Source organism: Phodopus roborovskii, unplaced genomic scaffold (assembly GCF_943737965.1).
Source record: "Phodopus roborovskii unplaced genomic scaffold, PHOROB, whole genome shotgun sequence".
NCBI lineage: Eukaryota > Metazoa > Chordata > Mammalia > Rodentia > Cricetidae > Phodopus > Phodopus roborovskii.
Genome location: NW_026126540.1, coordinates 3,367,097 through 3,384,341, shown reverse-complemented (window position 1 = coordinate 3,384,341; position 17,245 = coordinate 3,367,097). Strand labels below are relative to the sequence as shown.

At 38.6% G+C, this 17,245-nt stretch overlaps 1 protein-coding gene across 1 annotated transcript in view; it reads right to left on the bottom strand.

Annotated features, from left to right (window-relative positions):
- The window catches only part of Schip1 (schwannomin interacting protein 1), a 733,733-nt gene that overhangs the window by 605,515 nt on the left and 110,973 nt on the right, over positions 1–17,245 (bottom strand). The window lies entirely within an intron of this gene.

Sequence of the window (17,245 nt, the reverse complement as noted above, 5' to 3'; positions counted from 1 at the left end):
CCCACCCCCAAATTCTTGTTGCCCCCATTCTATTAATTCTCATGTTTTCATCACATGTATTCTGTTTTTATTACCTCTTTTCCCAATATCATGGTTCCCCTTTTGTTTCTTGACTTACACACACACACACACACACACACACACACACACACACACACACACACGACTAAGATCCACATAGGCAACTTTGTTTTTCTGAATTTGGGATACTTCACCTAACATAGCAATTTTCAGTTCTATCCATTTTCTTGTGAGTACCATGATTCCTCTTTTGTTTGCAACTGAATAAAATTTCATTGTGTGTATGTACCACCCATTCCTTATCCATGGATCTGGGATAGTGTCATTTCCTAGCCATTGTGAATAGTGTGGCAATAAGCACAGATAAGCAACTATGTCTCTGGTGGGAATTAGAGTCCTGTATGAATATACTAAATAACGCTATCTCTGGAGCACATGGTAGCTCTCTTTTCAGTTTTCTGTGAAGCCTTCATGATGGCTTCCCAGTTCATACTTTCACCATCAATGAATAAGTTTCCTCTTTCCCCACATATTTACAAGCATTTGCTGGTTTTTGTTTGTTTGTTTGTTAGATGTTAGCCATTATGACCGGTACAAGACAGAATCTTAAAGTAGTTTTAATTAGTCTTTCCATGATTACTAATAATGTAGAACACACATTCAATTGTTTACTGTTTGTTTCTTCTTCTAAGAACTTAGTGTCTTGAACTGTGAGTTGCCCCATGTAGAGCCATATAACTGAATGGGAATTTCATAGAAAATGTGGTAATAGTAAAATGTTTTGGAAATAAAATGACCAAAATTGGATTCAAAATCAAACATTCAATGAATCCCAACTGTGTCTTCCATCAGTCTTGCCCATGTTGCAACTCCTAACTTCATTGCAGTGTTAGTTCTAAGCATATTACATGCAATTGTGCACACCATCTTAGGCAACATGAATTTCTTAGTTAGGGTTTCTATTGCTGTGACAATGACCAAAAAGCCTGTTGGGGAGGAAAGGGTTTATTAGGCTTACACTTCAGCATTGCTGTTCATCACTGAAGGAAGTCAGGAGAGGAACTCAAACTGGGCAGGATCCAGGAGGCAGGAGCTAATGCAGAAGCCATGGAGAGGAACTACTTACTGGCTTGCTTCCCATAGCTTGCTCACCCCAACTTCTTACAGAACCTAGGACCAACAGCCTAGGGATGGAACCACCCACCATGGGCTTGCCTCCCCCATTGATCACTAAATGAGAAAATGCCTTACAGCTGCATCTCAAGGAGGCATTTTCTCAGCTGAGGCTCCTTCCTCTGATGATTCTAGCTTGTGCCAAGTTAACTCACAGAACCAGCCAGTGCAATTAATATGAATGCTATCTGAAATATCTTGGCTCAAATTGGAGACTGTTGTATATTACAAGTTGCAATGCTTTACAAAACACTTCTGCACATATGGAAAATGTTTCCATTACAGAAAACAACTACTTAATATTTTTATTGTTATTTCTTGCCATGTATTGAATAAGTGTTTCTTTGGATGGTATTGTGCTTAAATGTCTAATTTTAAAACTACAGTTTGACTTGATGCTTTAAGATTTGTGAAACATTTCAAAATGAATTTTGACTTGGAGTTAGACAGAATTTCCAACTCTTTACCAGAAATGGTCCTGATGAGACCTCTGTTGTTTTGTGCTATTCGTTTACATGAAACAGCACTCTCATCATTAATGATAGAGTTTTAATGACAAGAGTTTAAGCTATATAGAAATTAAATAATACAGCACAGGACATGCCTAACCAAGGTCTTAGTGGAGGGTGCCCTATGGTAAGCAGAAATTGGGGTCAGAAAGTGTTCCCAGAGGGACTGAGTTAGTCTTAAGTAATTGTTAGCATTAACATGATATCTATCAAGTGCTGAGTTTTGTTCTAAGTAGCTGTACTAAACATTTAACTCATTATATCACTGCAGCAATGCCCAGGGAACCATGACTCACATTTTATAGAAGACAACACAGGTGCTGAAGTTGACTTGCCTATGACTACTCCAGTAAGAAATGATAGTGCTGGGAGCTGAATGCAGGTGCTCTGTTTCCAAAGTTCATCTTAAATCCTCCCTAGCACCATGTTCTATATAAGACAGCTCAGAAGTTGTTCAATAAAAGGAATTTCATAGCTGTTTCTTATACAGAAAAGGATTTGCACAGAGACAAAAAAATGGAAGATGTGGTCCAGTTATGGTGGGTTTTCATCAGAAATTCCTGTGGTGGAGGCAGGGATCTCTCATGGCTATATCACTTCTTCTCATCTGCTACTTGATACTGATCTTGAGCTTTTGTGATATATTTTCTCAACAGTCTCTTGTGTAGCAAACTTTTGTAAACATTACACACACACAAAGCCACATTAATTTCTCTGCCCTCCCCCCCCAGTACCATTTGACTCTTTCTGATCTGGATCATGCTTTAAAAATTGTCAAATTTCATGCCCCATCCTCTTTTCTGTCTCTTGTGTGTCATCTCTGTCACCCTTTTAAAACAGTAAAGAAAGCAAAAGAAGCTCAGAAATCCATACTTACCTTCTAAACTACTCATCTGCAATTCCAGTCAAGGCAAAGAATTGCACGGTATTGCCTTTCAGGCAGAATCATAATCACCCCTCTTTGCTTGATATTCAGTATCACAACCCACAATCAACAGTAAATAGGTAGCTGCCATTCTTCTTAATAGTTGGCCCTCAATGACTGTATATTTGGAACTAAAATACAATTTTAGATTCTAAACTTTATTGTGTGTGGCTGTAACTTGCCCTTCATCTAAACGGTGTCACTTGTGAGGATAAAAGGGACTTCTCTAGTTGTGTCACTGGACAATAATCACTTTACTTTCTTTGCTTACCTTCTAATAAGGTAATCTTTAGGTTGACCATGTTAACATTAAGCAAAATATTTAAATCTGGGGGAATGAAAACACAACCCACCATTCCTCACTTTCCATTTTCTGTTTTTCTTCATCCATGCAATGGTGGGTTTCACATAGTTAAAACACAAATGGATTGTTTTAATAGGCCTCACTGACAAAATATCATTTGTTGTATTAACTATCTGCTAATCAGTCATACTCACATCGCCTTCATGTGACTTATTTTAGAAAACTTGATTCTTGGTTTTCACATGATAATTTAAAGTGTAAAGATACTAAAGCTCAGTGAAATATTTTATGTAGGAAATAAAATAGTTTACATTGTAATTGCATTCTGTTTGATTGTACTATACAGTCACAAATACAAATCTCAAGGGGCCACACAGAATGACAGACTTGTACTAACACTTATATATATCCTTATATATTAAGAATATATTTTTATATGTATACATATATATTTTTATATATTAAGAATCTGTATTTCATATAATTCTATTGTACATACTTCCTGATGTGAACATAATAAAAGAGTCATGAAGAGTACCCATTTGACCAGATAATTTCTGAATTATATAATCTCAAACAAGTACATATAGCTAAGTTTGTACATGTCAGTGTCCATTGTACAATTCAAATTGAATCCTGTGCAGAATATTTTACATACAAAGACAAAGTTACAAAAACATGCTAATTTTATATTTACTTGCATGGCATTTGAACCCAGCAGTTTTGTAGAAATTACATAAACTTTTTATTAACAAAATATTGAGAGGGGACTATTTTGTCACTGATATGATTTATAATTGTTTACTCTTGATACATATTTAAGAACTGACTGTTAGTTGATCTTACAGATTTAATGAGTTTTCTATAGATAAGGTAGGTACCCCTATTGTCTACCAGTGACTATTCTTGGCCCACTCTTGGTTAGGCTCAGCATCCATGAGGCCTTAGTAGTTTTATAGCCCTTAACCTGTTCCTTTTTCAGGTTCACATCCTCATTTCCCCTTATCTTTGTCAGTCTGCTTTGGTATACACTGTGTCCTTGTGGTTTATTTATGCCCTACTATGTCATTTAAAATGTATCAACTAGAATCCAGGATCATCAAAAGTGGAAGCAAATTGTCTCCTCTTGGCCTCAGAGTAGGGTCAGCTGTGTCACATTCTCTCAAATGCTTCACTGAAGAATCTTTGTTTGCTTTTGCTGATGGAACCAGGTGTTCCTTGGCTTGTCTACAGAACTCCAAATTCTTCCTCCATCTTCCTTTGTCCCTCCCTTCTCTGCTTTTTTTGTATGTTGGTCTTGTTTATAAGCAAAATTTCCATTGGGTGTGGCATCATCTAATTTGAGTTAGTCTGATAGCCAGAGATCTATAGGCACAAAGACACCTGCAAAGATTAATTTTCCAAATTATATCAATTTTATGATGCTGGGGTTGGGATATAGTCACATCTTTAGGAAATCCATTATTTATACCACTTGAATTAATACAAGGGCTTCTCATGAATAGAAAATTGGAGAAAATAAAATTGTTCATTATAAATTGAAGATCATTGTCTAAAAGCAATACTCTGTGTGAGGGAAGAGTGCCTTTGAGAAGGTTGAAAAATACAAGGAATGCAAGATCTGGAAAAGAAGGATTTCTTCTTAGTCTTACCTCAGAGGGGAATAGAGGAGCTCAGAAAACCACAGAGAGCTTCTCATCAGGCAGAGAGCACACAGGACAATTTAGGGACTGTCAAGCACATGAGCTAAGTCCCCTTCTGACAAAGAATAGGTAGAACAGCTTAGAAACCAACCAAAGGCACCAATAGCACTATTTAGGCTGAGCATAGCACAGATATTTTGGTAATGGCTTTGAGGAATAGTCTGGGCCCTTTTCTATCATCTGTCAGGAACTCCCCAGAAGCATCTACACAGGGCACTTTCCCACTGAAAGGTCTCTGGACTTGATGGTCCATGAAGACTCAATGAGCTCATTTTCCCTCCCTTTAAGTTGCTCCACTCCCACACTAGCAAATGCACATTCATTATCTTGTCAAAACTGTGCTAGGGGATAATTTTTAAAATAATGGTGCAGTGCACCATAGCCCTAATTGCTTCCAAACTACTGTACATTTGCTTTCTTAGCAAGTGTACAGATGAAGTCAGATTGCACCGCATTTGTTTTCAGCTTGTTCAGCTGAGGGGACACACTAGGAAAAAACAGTACAGTTTGCAAGTGTCTCAAAGGTTCAAGAGGAAATTAGTTATCACCTCTCCTAATACCAACCAGATGGAGCTAGAATTCTAATAACTACCACGAATGTTCCTCCAAAGATAGATCTTTTCAGAATCTTCTTCCTGTATGTGTTTTACTACATCCCCCAAACATGGACTTCCCTTCTTATCAGTATTTGATGGATGATCAGGAATCCTATTTACAACTTTCATGAGTGAGAATATGATGCCTTGCCCCCATGACTCCAGAGAAGATATGGCTCTAAAAACCATAAATTGCAATAATCAAGTGATTTTCAAAGTCACTTTTTATTTTTTATATAAAAATAGTACACTGGACATTTACTTGTCTTTGATCATTTTTTTTTGGTGTCTTGATAAGCCACAGGTCTTCATTTCAAAATGCCATAGCTTTTACCCCTCATACTTTATTGATAAGAAAAAAATGCTGATGGAAAAATAAAACAGTAAAGCCATTGTCTGTATTTTTTCTTGACTATGCACAGATGGATGCTTAAACCACTAGGGTTTATAAGTGAGTTTCTGCAGCAGTTGAAAAATGAAGACTATTAACTACTTTATAGGACAAAAAAAAAAAGGCATGCATCTATTTAGATACTGGCTGGATTTTATTGTCAACTTGAAGAAACTAGACTCAAATGGGAAGAACGACCCTCAGTTGAAGAATTTCCTGGGTCAGCATGAGGAATTGTTCTGATTGATGATAGACATAGCATAGTCTATGCCACTGTGCATGATGGCACCCCTAGGCAGATGGTCCTGGTCTCTATAAGGAAACTAGCTGAACATGAACTAGGGGAGCAAACCCATAAGCAATTTTCTTCCATCATTTCTGCCTAATGTTTTGCCCTCAAGTGATGAATCATGACTTAGGAGCCTAAGGCAAAGGCAATTAAATTCTTGCATTCCTGAATTAGTCAGTTAGTCATGGTTCTCTGAAGTTTTGTGTGTGTGTGTGTGTGTGTGTGTGTGTGTGTGTGTTTGTGTGTGTGTGTGTGTGTGTGTGTGTGTGTGTGTGTGTGTGTGTTGGGACTCCTTATGTTAAAATAGCAACAATAGCTGAATCATACCCAAGAGGCTGAGATTTTTTTTTTTTATTTGGGCTGGGCAGCTCAACCTGCTACACAGTTCCCTGGCAGGTGATTCCACACAGCAGTCAGGGGCCATGGTGGTATTCTGAAGGCTCTGTCTGTGAAATAATGGTGGAGTGTCTTTGTCTGCCTCTCTGGAGCTCTGACAGGTTCTGCTTCCACACAGATGGCTGTCCACACACTGACCCTGCTGCATCTCCAGTCGGCTGGCATTCCATTCCCAGTGCAGGGCAACCAAACCCACATCCCTCCAGAAAACACACTCTGTACTCAAAAAGGGAAAATGTCAGAAACGGCAATGGAGAAGGCCGTTGAGGACCAGGTTGCCAGGTTTGGAGAACTGAAATACCTAGATGGTAGAATATTCAAATATGGTTTACCAGGCAAATGCCCCTGACCACTCTTTTGTTTCCCACTAGTGAAATGCCGTCTCATTTTGTTGTCCCTTTTGGTTCCCTTCCCACTATGTCAACCCAGTGCAGTTCCCTTATCTTCTTCAAAAAATCTTGTTGCTGCTTTTTTACTTTGTTTCTTTGTTTTCCTTATTTCATGTCTCTAATGCTCTATGTGCAAAATGCTATGTTAATCCTACAGTGGGTAAAAGCAAGCACCATTGAGTATTCCTACTTTCTATTTCTGAGGCTGAGAACTCTTAAGAACTCTGTAATCGCTCAGTCCTTGAGGCTGGGTTCCACTCCCTGAGGAGCCCAACAACTCAGTACTTGCCCAGTTTACAGTTGGGTGCCTCAGTAGTACCAATCTGTCACTTAGATTTGCAAGGTTCCTGGAAAGCTACTGATTGCTAGTATATAATGGAAGCCTGGAAATGTTGGTTCTAACATCAGTGAAGGAATTAGCAACAATGACAACAGGGGAAAGCAACTTGGGGGCAAGATGGGAGGCCATGTGAGAAAAAGGTGAATCTTCCTTGCCCTTTTTATTTGCACTGCTACCAGAAGCAGCTACCCACAGCTGAAGTGGCTCTTCTCACATTAGTTAAAGTAATCAGGACAGTTTTTCAGTTGAAGTCCTCTACTGAGGCAGTCAAGTTTGTAAAAGTTGATATTAAAACTAAGCACTCCTCACTTTACTTTTGGTCATGATGTTTACTATAGCAACAGGAAAACAAAAACTAGAACACACACTCTCTGTGAGAATTTCTTCTTTTAGAATAGTATGTGGGACCCCAGGCTGTGGGACCCCAGACTTCCTACAATGTCTCTAGAGAATTGGTACCCCCACAGTGGGGTGGGGCTGCAGAACATGAAGAAGGTGGGAATGGGGAAGAACCTGCAATAGCTGGCAATTTGGAAGAAATATTAAAGTTGCCAGAATTTATGTGATGCTGACAGTCATTCTTGTACTGGGATGTCCCAAAGGATATTCACATGACAAAAATTCATCTGCCTGGCTCATTATAAGTCTGAGTAACAAATAATTTACTTCACTGAAAAGAAAGCTTGAACTTTCTACTCAGATCCTGAAGAGTAAGTTTTGCTTACCTGGGTCCTTGCACTAGTCAAATTACTCAGTATTATGAAAGTGGAGGTTGAAAATCATAAGAATTTTGACTTAGGTGGGGACTTTAGATCACACGAAGTTGGCCTGGAGAATGTGATCAAACACATGCAATCAAATTTTCCAATGTAATAGAATCTCACTAGACCTTCTGAATATGGGTGTTTGGGTAACTCTTCTTCACTGGAAATGTTCTGTGCAATGTCATACACTGAAAATTAGAGTCCTATACCACAAAAGGGCATAAAAACCATGCTATGGCACTTTCCCAACTCTGTCCTGTGTGCTTCCTTTCATGGCCAATTTTAACCTGTTCATTTTCCTATACCAAACATCTTCCAAGGAGTTTTGTGACACTTGTCAAAAAATGATTGAAACTGAGAGTAATTTATGATGATCTGAAAACTTGCAGTTGATTTAATGGTAGAAGGCAGTCTCAAAAATTATTTATTCTACCTTTGAAGTTGTCCAAATTCATCCCAGAGAAACACTGCATGGTACAGAACATTTTGCTGGTTGTCAATCTGACACAAACATGTGAGGTTACTAGGACAATCTCAGAGTAGAAAATAAGGACCTTTTCTTTAGTTTTTGCCACCCCTCATGGCATCTGTTGGTCACTTGACATAGGAAGCAACAGGAAGACTGGAGCACATTATTCATTCAGTCCTACTCAGAAATCTCCATGTTTTTCACCCCCTCCAACCTCCAGTCACATAGTCACAAAGTCCTCTGTCTCTGAAGTCTATCCCTCAAGAATAGGAAGAGAAGAAATGTTCTTTTATACCCTCACAAATCTTGCTTTCTCAATACCTGAGCAGTTGACTATTATTTATACACTCATGAATCATTGTGGCAAATTGAAGATGGTCACAAATTTTTAAGCAATTATTTCATTGATAAGGTAATGTATATTACCCCCATTTAGCCCTGGGTGGGTTCTAAGGACTATTTGAATTAGTCAAATTTAGTGGAAGTGATTCTGCTATCTAGTGGCTCAAAGCTCTAGACACTAATAGATTCCACTTCTTATATCTTGGAGTACCAGTTTCAAGAGCATCCAGACATCAAACAGATTCAAGATGACCACTTGAAAAGATAGCTAGCCAGCCTCAACCCAGCCATCATACACAAGTAACCAGAGTGAGTCTTACATGTTCCAACTTCTGAAAATGAAATCTAGAGATGAATTTCTCCCATGGGAGATATTCCAACCTATCAGTGATCATTTGAACCACATTAGTCAAGGCTCTTGTAATGGATGAGCAAAAACAGTTATTTCCTCTGTGACCTGCACTTATATTAAATGCACAAAACCATGAGACACAATGAGTGATCATTACATTGTGAGATAAAGTTTTAAGTTTTAGGAATTAGTTATTAAGTATAGCTGTAACACTCTTGCTTAAATGAGCATTCACACAAGGAGGACCAGATGTTTTACATCCATGTACATCTGTCTCATCACACGTATTAGAGCTCATTCTTATACACAGAACCATGACCTCATGTTTTCTAAAATCCACACAGAAGAGACTCTTACATATAAGAATTCTGTCATCTTATCTTGTTAATCTGCTTTCTCACATAAGATTTCACCTTGTTAGACACAGAAATAATTTCCCATTAACACCACACACACACACACACACACACACACACACACACACACACACAGAGGGGTGTCTTTCTCCTCAGACACAACCTATACTTAGCAAAGTTCTTGATGTGCAAATGACAGATTTTAGCCCTCTTAGGGGATGGTGGGGATGGATTACACGAAGCTTATTGTGATGTTTGGGATCACATTATGACAACAAGACACAAACTAAACAGGAAAACATAAAAACTAGAATACCCATCTCTCTTCAGTGCTGTGAACTTGAGCTCTTGTTACCACTTAGCTGTGAGTCTTGACTTTGTCATTCAAGATAAGCATAATCACCCTGGAGACCACCCTCTCCTTAACTGTTACTGACATGCTCAAACTCCTGCCTCAAATTCCTTCAGCAAATATACCTAAATTGATTGACTTGTGCAAAAAGAGAATAATACCTGTACCAACTTGCTCAGTGATGCTGGGGGCTTAAACTCTGAATAAAAGAGGGAAAGTTCAAATAAGCTAACAGAACTCAGTTACCTCATCTGTAAGAATAAACTGCCCATAGGATAGGAAGAGATTTAGTTAATGACATTTCTTAGAATGCTAGATGCACCAGCAGTTAGCAAGTACAGGTCCAAAAGCAGTTAGAAATGCAGGAGTCAATTAAAAATCCATTGTACCTTCTAGAAGAAGAAAAAAGGGAATCTTTTACTTGTCTGGGCTCAGCTGTGTTCACTGGGCTGAAAAGAAAGCTGACTGAGGCAGCTCCCACCCCTACTGGAAGTCACAAGCAGCAATCTGCACAGTTGTGTTCAGCTGCCACTTAGCCCCGGAACAAATGCAGTGATTGAGCTTGAAATGTTTGCTCAGCATGCCATCACAGAGCCTCCCTACACTGTGTCACTTAAGGTGTGGACCAGGGAGTGCCAAGACCAAAGGCACCATGAAGCGATGGCCACCATTTTATACTCTCTCCAAGAGAGAACCAACTTGCACCCTGAGGCATGTGGAAAACAAATCACCCCAGGGATCAGAAACAGAGGGACTCGCTACTCAATCACATGTTCTCTTCCATTTGCTTCTGTTTTGATAAGACATCTGGCCTTTTGTTTTCAAGTTTAGAATATGATATAGGATACCAATCCACTAAATAATTTCTATCTGACTTCAGCTTTCAGACTACTCTATTCTTCTCTTGGAATATTCCAAGACTGACAAGAAGAGACTTAACCACTAGAATCTTACAGTTAAAGACAACCACCCATCTGCCCACACACCTTTGCCTATAATTTCAAATAACCTCTAAATTAATGCGACCTCTGGGAATGCAAATTACCTTGAATTGGCAGGAAAGAACCCATCTGCTTCCCAGTGTATTGCATTTTGTGATCCAACCCTCTATGTGTTGGGAGAGGGGATCTTTTCATGTTAGTCAACTGACCCCTAAACTCCATGAAGGCAAATCCTGATTACCAAATCAGCATCAATGTGATAAAGGAATTAGCAACTTGTTTCCTCACTTCACTGATGAAGAACTGAGGAAGAAAGAAAAGGGATAGAAAATCTCTATAGCCTGGCTAAGATGGGCGATTAGGAGCTACCTCACTTTTCACATTACTGTAATCTGACAAGAAGCAACTTGGGAGGGAGGAAGGGTTTGTTTGGACTCATAGTTTAAGGGTACAGTCTATCATTGCAGGAAAGCCATGACAGCAGGAGTGGCTGGGAAGTGGCATGGACCCAGCATTAGGCTACTTGCTCACATCACTGTGGACCAGCAAATAGAGACAGACAAGGGAATGCCATTACTTAAATGGCTTTCTCCTTTTTCTTTTTTATTCAGACTGTATCCCAGCCAAGGGATCATGCCATTATTCTCAGGGCAGGGTTTCTTCCTTTATTAATCTGTGGATAAGACTTCACAGACATACCCAAATGCCCTAGGAATTTCTTAATCTAACAAAGTAAACAAAATAAAACAAAAACAAAACAAAACATAAAACAAAGCATTGCAAGGGTCAAGTGGAGGGGAGATAACTCTCTTCTAATCAAGGAGAAGAAAAGCACAGGAAGCCTTTCAAGGGCTGAGGGCAACCACTGAGGAGTGCAGGAAAAGAGAAGGGAAACTCAGTGAAGAGTAGCAAATGGTTCTAAACTGCCTACTAAATATTTATGATTATATCCACAAACAAATTCCACCCCCTAGTCTTAATTAGAAAGGCTTCTCTTTGTAATGCACAGTAGTAAACATAGAGACTCATGGCTGCCTTAAGTGCTGAGGATTTACATTTGCTCACTTTAAACAGGGTACTACCCTCTCTAAAAAGTTGGTGAGAATGTGGCGGAAAGGAACGTTTTGTGGGAGTGTCAACTGGTTCAGACGCTATGGAAATCAATATCATGTTTTTCTCCAAACTAAAAAACTGAACTTACCATACAGTTGAGCTATACCACTCCTCTGTACATGCTAAATGAATCTAAGTCAGCATGCTAGAGATACTTGCTCTTCCAAACTTGGTGCTGCACTACTCACAAAAGCCAAGATGCAGAACCAGCCTAGATATCCATCAACATGTGAATAGAAAAGAAAATTAACATATAATCATATAAACATACATGCATAAACATAGATACATATAAACATATAGGTGCCTATAGGTTTCTATCCAGCTACAAAGAAGAATGAGTTCCTATCATTTGTTAGAAAATAGATAAACCCAGAGATCATGTCAAGAAGCAAAACAAGCCAGATCCAGAAAGACAAATATATTATGACTTCTTTCATAAGCATGCCTAAATTGAATATATACCCATATACATATACACATGTGTATATACATATACATATATATATATTGAGATAGAATGGGACTATTGGAGCATGGATGAGGTCTAAGAGGTTGGAAAAAGAATCACTACAGTCCATTCTCAATCCTCCTCCTCCCTTTTCTCTAACACAGTTTTGTTTGTAATAATATATTGTGCTTCCAACTCTTTGAAACTATGTTATAAAGCAAGCGATTTTAAAATGCCATAACATCATATATTAGTGAAGTTATTTTTAAATTCTACTTAAAATAATTTGGAATGTTATGTTAATGGTTTTTCCTCTACCAGTTACTTCTTGAAGTTACTCTCTTGATAGAGAAGAGTGTCCCTGAATTGGAACAAGATGTCTAAATACTAGAACTGAATAACTAACAACCAGCTGAGCCTCCATGCTACTCATTCAGCTGTAGACTGGCTTACAGTTACTGGGCACTTACCACGTCCTGAACATCATCCTAGGTGGTCAACGTAATGTTCCCTTATTTCTCACTACCATCCGACATGGAAAGTACAGAAAAACTGAATATCAAAAGGTTGACTATCTTATTTAAACTCACACAATTGGGATGAAGCTTTACTCTCTGTGCTCTTGGCCTCTTCCCTCTGTGTCTTGACATTCTTTTCTTTAAATTTCAATGATGACCTTGCAGAAGCTAAGTCTCTGGTTAGAAGATGTGTGTATACTAATAGTACAACAGTACCACTGTAACTCAGTAACATCGTCTTGTAGTGATGTGCATACAATCCATCTCTTCAGTTACATGAATTATATACATTATTGAGTAATACCTTCAAAACCCACTCAATCAAGATGAAGAAAATCTTTTTCTTGCCACATTAATAATGGCTACCTTGGCTGCCTGCATGTCTGTATTGCTACTGCAACATGTTGCATACATTTAGTGACTCCAAACAAAGGAAAGTTGTTATCTTACAATTCGGTGGCTCACAAGTCTGACATGGATCTCACTTCTCACTGTATTTCTTCTAGTTTCTATAAGAGACTTCTTTCCTTCCTTGCCTTTTATAGTTTATAGAGGCTGTCTGCATCCTTTGGCTGCTGGCCCATTCCTCTAATCTCTACATTAAAAATGTAGCAAATTTTAAAACTCTAGCACTCTGTGTTGCTTATCACATTGTCTAAGATTTATTTTAGAGAATATCTTTACTATTATTGCTATTATTATTATTATTATTAGAGTTGAATCCACTTTCATAATCCAGAAATCTCAAAAAAAGTTTAACTTAACTACACATACGATGTCCCTTTTACTATATTTGTGGTGTTTTGGATGAGAATGTGTTCCATAGGTTAATATATTTGAATACTTGTCCCCAGTTGATGGGACTGTTTGGGAAGATTACAAAGTATAACCATATTGGAGAACATGATGACTTTGAGTTTTCAAAAGACTACCACCATTCCCAGTGATCTTTCTCTGTTCTCACATCAACATCAAGATATGAGCTCTCAGCTGTTCTTTCATTCTATCATCCTGGACTCTAACTGTCTGAAACTGTGAGACAAATTAAATGCTTTGGCCATGTGTTTTATTGCAGCAATAGAAAAATAACTAAGACACATGTGCATTTGAGAGACAGAAATGTAGCAACCTTTTGGTGAGTATTATTTTTCCTATTGAACTATCTGCTCACAATAATTCTATCACCTAAAACAATGGAAAGCATTGTACTTTTCTATCTCCCTCTTCTTGGGGGAAATTCCTTATCTCTTGGAATAATGCAAGTTCATCTCTCTCTCTCTTCCTCTTTCTCTCTTGCTCATATGTCTGGGTCTTTTGCACATGTGTTCATGCATCTATGCTCAGGGGCACATGTGTGCACAGCATATGGAGTCTAGAGGTTAACTTCAGATGTCTTCTTTAATGGTGCTCTGCCTCATATATTGAGGCAAGTTGTCTCATACTTGAACCTATAGCTCTCTGATTCACTTAGTCTACTTAGCTGGCTTTTCCCAGGAATCCCTTGTCTTTACCTTACAGCCAGGGTGCCATACTCATTTAGCATCTTTATTGGTGCTGAGTATCCCAACTTTGGTCCTGATGCTTGCAGAACCAGTCCTTACCCAGAGAGCCATCTTCCTAGCCACTGAAGTAATGCTTCTTAAATTCTAATCCCTCTGGCTAAATAGAGACAGGCATCCAGAAGAAGAATGAAGCTACAAATTGTAACTCTTCATATCTTTATTGTCCAATCCACTCTTTGTGTATATTTTATTATATAATCCAATAAAATGAATTTTAAAGTCTGTTTAAGACCCAAATTTTTGAAATTCTCTAAATTTGTGCCTGTTTTAAATCTTAAACTCACTTTTGGTTCAATGCCGTGTATACAGCAGAACATAACAGCAAATGCACAACATCTTAGTTTCTTTCCAGTCACTATGCTAAACATTGGACACTCAAGCACACAGTTTCTATCTTACAAGTAAAATCTTTCCCTAATGCTTTACCTCTGAGTATCCAGCCTGCTAGTCCTACATCCTGATCCCCTTTCTGACTGGCTGCAAATTCAATGGAACATATAAGAAATGTCTATCATGGTCACCCTTGACTGCTTGACTGTCATCAACTTTTTCTCAGTTAGACTAACAGCTGAACCTCCATAGCCAGATGCCTTCCATATGACTGAAGTTTACTTCTTGATGACACAAGTCAATGTGGACATTTCACATCAAATCAGTGACTTTCTTTTATGCAGTGATTCAGTGGCATGGGCTCTCTTTCCATCTTGTGGGCATACTGCCACTACTTTCCATGTGTATCCAGAAAGCCACAGATTAAGGGTTCCTTTTTAATCTCCTGGATAGAACTCCTTCACTCCCTTTGGTTCAGTTTACATACAATTAATTCAATCACACATTCATACAGGTCTGTGAGGGAGTCTAAGAAACACAGTTTAGTTTTGTTTCTGGAGAAAATGGGATTCTGGATTCAGATGGACTTGTCTACTCAGCACTGAGAAGTCTGAATTGATGGTACCACTTGCTCAACTGTGAAAAGTACCAGATTTCTGGAGTTACAACTCTACTTGTGGGCTTTGCAATCCATGACTTCATTTGCATTTTCTCTGAGTCACTGAAATTATGATTGCATTGCCCCAAATTCAACCTCCTTCATTAGAAGAACACTATGGAAAATGGAAAGGGCACATATTTCAGCATTCCACAAGGTTGTTCTCAAAATGTATTACTAGTTAGAACTAGCTATATAGTCTTTGGTGAGTTATTTGTCACCTCTCTTTACCTCTCCAGTAGTTAATGAATCCAAGACCTGATGGATAGGCCACTAAGTCTACCCTCTACTACTGAGCCACACCCCTTGCCTGAATTCACAACTTTCTCAATGAAAAGGTTTTTGGGTTTTTTTTTTTTTGTTGTTGTTGTTGTTGTTTGTTTGTTTGTTGAGATATTTATCTTAGAACTAATCACTAATGTCTTACTGGCAAAACTTACAGCTCCTGGTCATGTCAGTGTATTGCTTATATGGAAACATTCCCAGAGGAAGTAAGTTGTCCATCACTAAAATCACCCCATGCCAATGAGAAGGGAGTGCTAATTTTACTTGTGGCATGCTTTGATTATACTAGATGCCCATTAATGTAAGATGCCATTATTTTCTCCTTCCCTCATTCCATTTGTTGAGACTCAGAGAATCTCACTTTTGTGAGGAAGTGATGGTACAGAAAAGAACATGGGTACACATGCTTTCCTGCTTGATTAAAATTTCACAGTCCATCTGGTTAGCTCATAACCACCGAGGAAATATCTCTCTTTCTGCCACACAGTCTTTGTTTAATAGGATAATGCTCATTTCAGAACTTGCTGGAGAGCACTTTTCATTAGAATTTACAAGACCCACTTTTAAAATGTATGGTCTTAAGGGATTTACAATTCAACCAGAGAGTCAGCACACAAAGAGAAGAAAATCACTTTCCTTGGATGGTTGGATACAAACCAGAGTCCACAGAACACAGTGACCCAGTACCCGGTGTGCTTATTTACATTATGATAGTGAAAAATAGCAATGGGTATCCAACATTTAAAGACCAAACCACTGACTGCATTGGGATTTCCAACTCGGCACTGGGGGTGCAGGAAAAGCTGGCGCTGGATCCTCGGTGCTAAAAGCAATGATTTGGTCACAAGAGAGCTGCTGCACTCTTGTACACCCACACAACAACTACATGGCTTGCCTGTAGGTAACAGTTTTTGGCTTTGAGTTTGGACCCCATGCCCCTTAAATTCTTACTTTTATAATCCTGAATCTTGCTGAATACATCCACATCATTTCTTAAGTTTTCTAATGATATTTTGAAAATTGTGCTCAGATTTGAGAATGCATCTCTTTCCTGCTGACCTAAGACAGGCTAGGATGCTTGCCTTTCAACCAGCATCATCTGGATCAAAGAGAGTTTGCAGAAGAAGCAAAGAATCAAATGACACAAGCAATGGTTTAGAAGACAAGAAATGGTAGGTAGAGCTAGAGCAAGGACAACCCCATAAAAAAATGACAGGGGTAAGACATTTCAAGGGGGCCGATTCAATGGGGAGTGCTATCTGGGTGGATTTCTACATTTCCTTACTTGTTTCTGCCTCTAGGAAGAACATCAAGATTTTACACATTATCACTCCCATTTAAATTGTCTTTATAGTTCATATTTTTCTCTCTAATGATTTGCTTATATACACATGGCAAAGGGAGGATAGAAATCAAAGATAAACCTCACATTTCAAGTAGGAAGATGAATCAGGTACCTTTAATGAAGAAAACAAAACAAAAAAAAAGAATGTTGGGCAATCAACTGTACTTTGTTTTTTAATGGACTGGAGCATGGAAGAAGGCTGAATGCAGACAAGTCAATTTCAGTTTAGCAAATAAGATTCAAGCCCCGGAATCAACCAGTGCTGTGGTTTAGTCGTCAGCCACTTGGACTCTAGAGGTGAAATGCTTAAGTTTGAATCCTATCTCTCTCACTTCTTAGTAGTGTGGCATCTGATCCTTCCACTGTCACTC